Raw genomic sequence first — 8,298 nt, 5'->3', positions numbered from 1 at the left:
CTGTCCTATCCAACAACAGCAGCAGTAACAACAACAAGGGCAACAAAATGGAAAAAATGGCCTCCAGGAGCAGTGGATTCATGGTGCAGGCACTGAGCCCCAGTGATAACCCTGGAGGCAAAGGAGGAGGAGAAGGAAAAAGAGGTGAAGGAGGAGGAGAAGGAGAAAGACAAAGATACATCTGTACTGTTTCACCACCTGTGAAAGCTTCCTCCCTGTAGGTGGGGACCATGAGCTGGAGCCCAGCTCCTTGAGCATTATAATGTGTGCACTTAACCACCTGGCCCCCCAGGTGTCTCTCTCTCTCTGTCCCTCTACCACCCCCTTCCCATTGGATTTCTCTCTGTCCCTATTAAGAATTATAAGAAAAACAAATGAAGAAAAAAAAAAGAACTAAATGTGCAGATGCGGGGAGCTCAAGATAGTGGCAATGACAGGATAGATTCATTCAGTGGAATCAGAGAGGCACGTTGACTGCACCTGTGCTGTGAGCCGCCATGGTGGAGGGGCTGGTGTCAATGGTGCTGTGCGCTTTGAGATTAGCTGTTGGTGCTTGTCCAACACTTCCCCTCTCCCTGTGACAATGTGTAAAATGGGTTACATGCTTGTAGGAGAAAGGTTGTTTGGTCCTTTGTCATAACATTAATCACAGATAAACTCATCTTCCTTGTGAAGGCGCGAGCCCACTGTAATTTCTGCAGAGATGCCATGGTCAACATGGAGATGTCCACTCTCCTCCAAAGTCCTCCTGGTTGTAAGAGTCACCAGGGCATATACCCAGCCAATTCCAGATGACTGCCAGCCAGACTGTGAATTTGGGTTCCAATTTTTAAAAAATATTTATTCACTTTTGTTGCCCTTGTTGTTTTATTGTTGTAGTTATTATTGTTGTTACTGATGACATTGTTGCTGGATAGGACAGAGAGAAATGGAGGAGGGGAGAGGCAGAGAGGTGGAGAGAAAGACAGACACCTGCAGACCTGCTTCACCACTAGTGAAGCAACTCCCCTGCAGGTGGGGAGCTGGGGGCTCGAACGAGATCCTTTCACCGGTCTTTGCGCTTCATGCCATGTGTGCTTAACCTGCTGTGCTACTGCTCGACTCCCTTGGGTTCCAGTTTTTTTTTAATTTTTACATATTTATTTATTTTCCCTTTTGTTGCCCTTGTTGTCTTTTATTGTTGTTGTTAATGATGTTGTTGTTAGATAAGACAGACAAATGGAGAGAGGAGGGGAAGACAGAGAAGGGAGAGAAAGATAGACACCTGCAGACTTGCTTCACCACTTGTGAAATGACTCCCCTGCAGGTGTGGAGCCGGGGCCTCGAACTGAGATTCCTACGCTGGTCCTTGCGCTTTGTACCACGTGTGCTTAACCCGATGCGCTACCACCCGACTCCTGGGTTCCAGTTTTGCGATGACTTGATTCCCTCCGGAGTTGCCACACTCAGCCACCCTTCTTCTTCCAGCCTCCGAATCCCTTTTCTGTCATCAAACACAGACAGAGAGTCAAGCAGGGAGTCATGGGGAATCTTCAAAGGTCAGCTTCTATTGCTTGTCAATAGCTGACATTTAAGCATTTCTTTCAGACGTGGCTGATAATGTTTTCTTGAGATAGGCCAGAGGAATTGCTGTGTCGGTATGCAATTATGCTCCTAATGAGATGCGTACATGCAAATTGGGTGGTACGTGCCAGCGCCTTTTGTCGCGACTGCAGCCACCAGGAGACTTTGATAGATAAGGTGTCACTCTGCAGAGTTGGAAGGCTCTTAGGGAAGCATCTATACCGTGCTACAGCTAGATGCTAATTAGCAGGGACCCTTAGCAATGCTAAATAGAGAGGTCCAGTGATTTTTTTTTTTTTTTGTCTTTCCTTCCTTGGTAAATTTTGACAACTTCCTTGAACCAATCATATCAACAAGATTAGTCAGTGAATGTGGCAAACATCTTTATCCTCTTTAAAAAAATTTAAAACCAAATGGAACATGCCCTACAAAATGCATTGTATATTCATAAGTATATCCAGTAGAAAGCTAGCTACCTCGAATGATTGACTTTAAAAAAAAATCATTTAAAATGCAAATAAGGTGATAATACATCAACGGATTCCATCAGATTCAGAAAAAAAATACCCATATGATATCTTTTTCAAAAGATTATTTTTCCATCCTCGCGTTTTGTGAGGTTGTAAAAAAAAAAAAGAAAGAAAATCAAAGCAGTGGTGTCAATGATGACTTTGAAAGTTATTGCACACTCTTGAGTTATTCTACATGTTAATCCGAAATGGTTTTTCAAGCACCACAAAGTAATTACAGCTACGCAAATGACAACATCAAGGGGACATAAAGCAACCGCCCCCCCCCCCCCCTTTGCAGGGTACCCTGATCCTCAGGCAGATTTTCTGACTGTTGGATTCATTCCTATCAACTCAGAATATATAGCATGTAGACACTCACAAAAGGTTTACGGAACCTCTACCTCAATCTACATCTCTCTCTGATGGCATGCTGTCCAACATGACTGCTCACTTCAGGTTTTCACTCCTTTCGGCCTTTAGAGAATTTCACCATAGACTCTTTGCTTGTACTATGGGCAAAAATCGGGCATCAGTGATCTGAACAGTGGTGGCAACTGGTGGGAAAGGCTTCTCTTAAGTGATGGCAAAAGAGAGCTTAGGGCTATCCTTTCCTTTCTTTTCCTTTCTTTTCTTTCTTCTTCTTCTTTTTTTTTCCCTTCCTCTTCTTTTTTAAATGATCCGAGTTTCATATGAGTTATTTTTCACATGCTGGACACACACACACACACACATTTCTGACTGGCTGTCATGACGGGATTCGGTAGCAATAAATTTCATTTGTCGGTCTCTCCTTGGATGTAAAATTTCCATTTCAGAAAAAAAAGTTCTCTCCAACACTGCATTTCAGGGTGATAATTGCACTTCTCAGGTGGTTAAGAAAAAGATGATCTACAAATAATAATTAAAAAGTTGTGCCCGAAGAGGATGAAGATGTCAGATAGGGAATTCAAACATATGACACACTGGGCTTATGACTTGACCTTGCTCTACTGTGTTGGGTATTATGAATTCTAAGCACATTTTTTTGCTTCAATATTTGGAGGTGACAATTTCAGGGTGTGTGAGGTGGAGAAAAGGTAACATTTAGACTGGTGAATTCAACTACTGCCTAGACGCCATAGCTTCTCCTCCTCGTTGCTTTACACATGTCAGGCTATTAACACCCGTAATTAACCAGCTCCACACTCTTCTTTGTACTTTAGAAGCAAGTGCTTGGAGGAGGGGATTAGTTCCTTAGCCTTTCCCTGCCCCATCCTGGAACTTGATTACAAGAGTAAACTCTTTTAGGGTGAGGATGTGGTTGAAATCCCACAGAGGTCTTATAATAATTGGCCTACACATTATTTGAGGAGTTTTAATATTAGTTTCTCTCAGTTAAAGAACATGGCAAGTCAAACCACACTTGGGATTTCTGGAGTCTCTTGCCTTGGAGGGGAAGATTGTGGTCAGCATAGAAAACGTAGCAGCATTGAGTTCACACAGTCCCATGCAGCCTAGATTAGACGGAGCTGATTGACTTGCTTCTTGAAGCAGGTCATGAGTTCTCTAGGTCACCACCATTTCCACTGGGTGTACATTTATTGTTTTCACGTCTGCTGCTCAACTTCAATCTGAGGTGATTTTGACCTCCGAGGAACTCCTACCTACCCTGTTTCTGAGCTCTAAATAAAGTCACAGTTCAAACAGGATGACAAAGTTCCCTTGTGTTCCACACATTCTGCTAAGAACCAGAGCAGAGGGTAGAAAGTTGTGGTGCCTTCTGTTGGGTAAATCAGGCTGACTGAAGAGATCATGGAGGACAAGCAGAAGCTGTGGTGCAGGAGATGTGCTGCAAAGACTTGGAGGGCTCGGGCACCCACACGCTGAGTGGAGGCGGATGGCAAACAGCATTTCGATAAAACTCAGGATCACGTGTCACGTGTGTAACTTTTGGGAAGGATGTGATTGTGGCTGGACGACTTTAGTTTTTCAGTTCCAACTTCAGTTAGGACATTTCTTTTTAAAAAATGTTGGTACGTTAAACAAGATTTATTTGATCTTATTTTATTTTTTCATTTTACTAGAAGAGAGGTTAATGGGTTACAGGAGTGTCACTGACACATGGTCACAGTTTCTCATCGCCTAGTGATGTAGTCTGCAAAACACTCTCATCTCCAGGGAGTCCAGTGGTAGCGCAGCAGGTTAAGCGCAGGTGGTGCAAAGTGCAAGGACTGGCATAAGGATCCCAGTTGGAGCCCCCGGCTTCCTACCTGCAGGGGAGTTATTTCACAGGCGGTGAAGCAGGTCTGCAGATGCCTATCTTTCTCTCCCCCTCTCTGTATTCCCCTCCCCTCTCCATTTCTCTCTGTCCTATCCAACAACAATGACATCAATAACAACAATAATCATCAACGACATCAACTACAACAATAAAACAACAAGGGCACCAAAAGGGATTAAGTAAATAAATAAATATATAAAAAAAACCACTCTCATCTCCAACGTAGGTCCTTTTCACCTATCATGTACCAGGACGCCACTTACCCCTGTCCTTCTTCCCCATAATCTTTTATGTTCATAGTAGCACAATAGCCAAAAAAAAGGGGGGGCATTTATTTTATGAGAGGAAAAGAGAGAAAGATGCAGAGCTTTGTTCAGAGCATCATGCCTAAGATCAAGCCTAGGACTTCAAACATGCTAGTCCTGTGCTGTATCAGCTGAACCACATCCTTGGCCACCCACTGATACAGTTCCTCCTCTGACCCAGTGCTAATCATCACAGACAAAAAGATCCCCTGGACCTGGTTTCTGACCCACAAACTGTGCACACGACTCCCATAACTTTCATCACACTCCACTGCTGTTTTTTCATCTGTCACCACCGCTAGATTGAGAGGGACTTGAGGTCGGCCATTTTATTTTTCATCACTTTTTTTTTTTCCCCTCCAAGGAGGTGTCTCCTCAAATCAGGATGCAGTTGGTGTATGGTTTGTGTATTGAAGTGTATAGCAACAGCAATGTGGGAGTGCCCTCTGAGGCAAATGCTTTTAGAAACCAAGCCTTTGGGGAGTTGGGCGGTAGTACAGCAGGTTAAGCACGTGGCGCAAAGCGCAAGGACAGGCATAAGGATCCGGGTTCGAGCCCCTGGCTCCCCACCTGCAGGGGAGTCACTTCACAGGCGGTGAAGCAGGTCTGCAGGTGTCTATCTTTCTCTGCCCCTCTCTGTCTTCCCCTCTTCTCTCCATTTCTCTCTGTCCTATCCAACAACAATAATAACTACAACAATAAAAGAACAAGGGCAACAAAAGGGAATAAGTAAATTAAAAAAAATTAAAAAAACAAGCCTTTTGCATGAACTTTTTTGGGAATGTGTTAGGGAGCAGCGTTTAATGTCATGTTGCTCTCATAAGGAAATTTCTGGACATTTCTCTTAGGTTGAACTACGTTGGGCTCAAGCCTTAAACACACAACTGGGGTTAGGTAAAGCCCTTCCCCTCTCTGTGATCAGGTGTCTTAGTGTATCTTTGCAGTCACTGTTGCTTTACAATTTTTATTATGGGAAGGAGAGTGGAAGGGATAAAGGAAATTACTCATACCAAGTACCTTTTTATGCAACCACCAATACACCTAACATCATATATAATTTTATAACCCATTTATGCTTTTAAAAGACATATCATTGTATGGTCTTATTTCTTTAAAAAAATTTTATATTTATTTATTTTCCCTTTTGTTGTCCATGTTGTTTTTTATTGTAGTTATTATTGCTGTCGTTGTTGTCATCATTGTTGGATAAGACAGAAAGAAATCTAGAGAGGGGGAGAGAAAGATAGATACCTGCAGACCTGCTTCACCACTTATGAAGTGATGGCCCTGCAGGTGGGGAGCTGGGGACTTGAACTGGGATCCTTACACTGGTCCTTCCGCTTCGTGCCATGTGCGCTTAACCCACTGCGCTACCGCCCAACTCCTTGTATAGTCTATTTCTTAACAACAAACAAAATGATTTATTAGGAATGCACGGAATGCAGGTGTGGTGTGGCAAGTCAATCATTAACTCAGTAGTCATTGTTTCTTGGCATAAGTGGCTCAGTTAGGCACCAGTGCTCGAATTTCCATTTCATGCAGCTATTAAGACCAATGAGCCCACCTTCTCTGATCCATCTTGGATGGAGCTAGAAGGAATTACGTTAAGTGAGATAATTTTAACAGTGGGCACAAACTGTTAATACATTTCTAATAAGGACATGTTCTTTGAAATAGTTTTCAATCTTCTAAAAGCTTTGACCAGGGAGAACAGAAGCAACTGGTGGCGTTACTTGATAAGATACAGCTACATGTAAATAACACAAATTGTGGTGAGGTCTTGCATGATAAAGCAAATGCTAACAAAGGGGTTCTCAAAGTTAACACAATTGCCTAATAATTTGGTTACAGCAATAACTGTCTATTGCCTTCTTAAACCCTAAGACAGCAGGAAGCTTCCCCTTTCTCTATAAAGCCTGTATTTCTCCCAGGCCTGGAACCTCTAGGGTGGGGCTCACTTTCCTGCATGCTTCTCTCAAGTCAAACCAACTGACACTGCATCTGCTGACCCCAGTCTAAGTAATTTGACCAGTACTGCCAAGGCATGTTTTACTTCAGACAGTGTCCAGAGACTTCAGGCGTGGAATGTCAATTCTTTAGCTTCATTACTCTGGTGAGGAAAGGTCTCAACCTTTCCTAGCTCAGAGGGCTCCTTAATTCCATCTCGGGTGGCATTCTTCTTAACAAAACCTCAAAACCTACGTATAGCTCAGGGCCCATGAAATAGGGAATATGTACATGTATCCATAAGTTAGGGGAAAATGTCTACCTTAAAGCAATGTGCACAATAGTTTGCAGTGAGTCAATAAATAAAGCAAGTAAGTAGAAAGACATAAAGACACCTTAAATTACTTAAACAGTTTCTACTTAGACCTAGATACCCTCCTCACATACCTCTTATTTCATTTCCCTTAATCACTCCAAAGCTAACCTTGTCAGAGAAAGTAAGGACTAAAAGTTGAATAAGGGCAAGAGACTGGCATACTTTAATAATGACTCTAGTTACTACCAGGCCACCCCATCACCTGGGGCCCTAGTCAAGTAGTCTTGGGGTTCCCACAGACATGATGGGCCTAGACCTCTAACAGATCCCTCTTGCCACCGTCACTGGTCATCTCCACCAGGAACAACATAATGGACCCCTCTGTGGGCCCCTAAGGATCTTGCCCTCAATGTGGATCAACAATGGTAGGGACTGTTCCATTCTCTGAAGGGAGGTTGGACAACATATACTACCATCTACCTGAGCAAGATGGGTCCTGAAATCAGTGCAACCTGGAATGTTCCTGGTCGTGATCACAGAATGTGAGCTCAGACCTATAAGGATGCAGAGGTCACACAGGCTCCTGTGCAGAATATGGGCCCCAGATCAAATTGATGGGATATACAGATAACAAAATTTAGAAACTTTTCCCATATTTGGGAGCTACTCTCTTCCTTGATCCAGCTCTCTAGTCCTTTTTTTCAACTATGACACCATCTCCTCAGACAATAAACGTCAAATAGCAACCTGGAAAGTTCACAGAAAATCAATATTCAGTAACCATAGCAATGACAATAACAAGAATCCATTCTCCTGATATTAGTTCCTTTAGAATTAAGCTTTTAGTGACCAGAAATTCATTCATGAGACCATCTTCCTTATGTCAAAGCTGTCTTCTGTCCCCTTGATTTCTATGTCGGCCTTTACACCAAGTCTTGACAGTTATGGCTTGTTGGTTGGTTTTGGAATCAGTTAAAATGACTGTGTTCACCTTTTCCAAAATTACTTTTTTTTTGCCTTTCTCGTCATCCTATTCCTTCTCGTTTCTAGTATTTGAGTACATGACATGTTCCAAGGATGGGCCTGATGGATCAGCAGACTCTGTAAACTGTGAGTAGAATGACTCCGTAAGGAAACTCTAGATTAATGGGCTGGTTGACAAAAGCAGGGTTTTTTTTTTTTTTTTCAGTAATATGCATCTGTGTCACGTGCTGACATGCATGTGCACACAAGCTTAAACATGCCTGTGTTGCATACGTGAATATGCGCCGTGTCTGAGTGTCCGTGCAGCATGTGCAGATATGCTGTCTGTAAAGTGAGTCCCCCACCTCCCTGTCCACGGGTGGTGCCTGGCCCCCAGGATTCAGTGCAATGTCTGTTTTGTCCCAACCCGGG

At 43.1% G+C, this 8,298-nt stretch overlaps 1 long non-coding RNA gene across 2 annotated transcripts in view; it reads left to right on the top strand.

The window, feature by feature from the left end:
* Positions 1-8,298, top strand: part of LOC132534927 (uncharacterized) — a 50,849-nt gene that overhangs the window by 19,419 nt on the left and 23,132 nt on the right. The window contains exon 3 of one of the 2 annotated variants that reach the window (XR_009546688.1): positions 1,307-2,377. The exons of the other annotated variant lie outside the window; for it this stretch is intronic. This is a non-coding gene — a long non-coding RNA (uncharacterized LOC132534927). Of the gene's footprint in view, positions 1-1,306; positions 2,378-8,298 lie in introns of those variants that run through there. 2 annotated transcript variants of the gene reach the window in all.

The sequence above is a fragment of the Erinaceus europaeus genome, chromosome 20 (genome assembly GCF_950295315.1).
Source record: "Erinaceus europaeus chromosome 20, mEriEur2.1, whole genome shotgun sequence".
Taxonomy (NCBI): domain Eukaryota; kingdom Metazoa; phylum Chordata; class Mammalia; order Eulipotyphla; family Erinaceidae; genus Erinaceus; species Erinaceus europaeus.
Note: the sequence above shows the minus strand (reverse complement) of the source record. Positions and strands in the feature narration are given on the sequence as shown.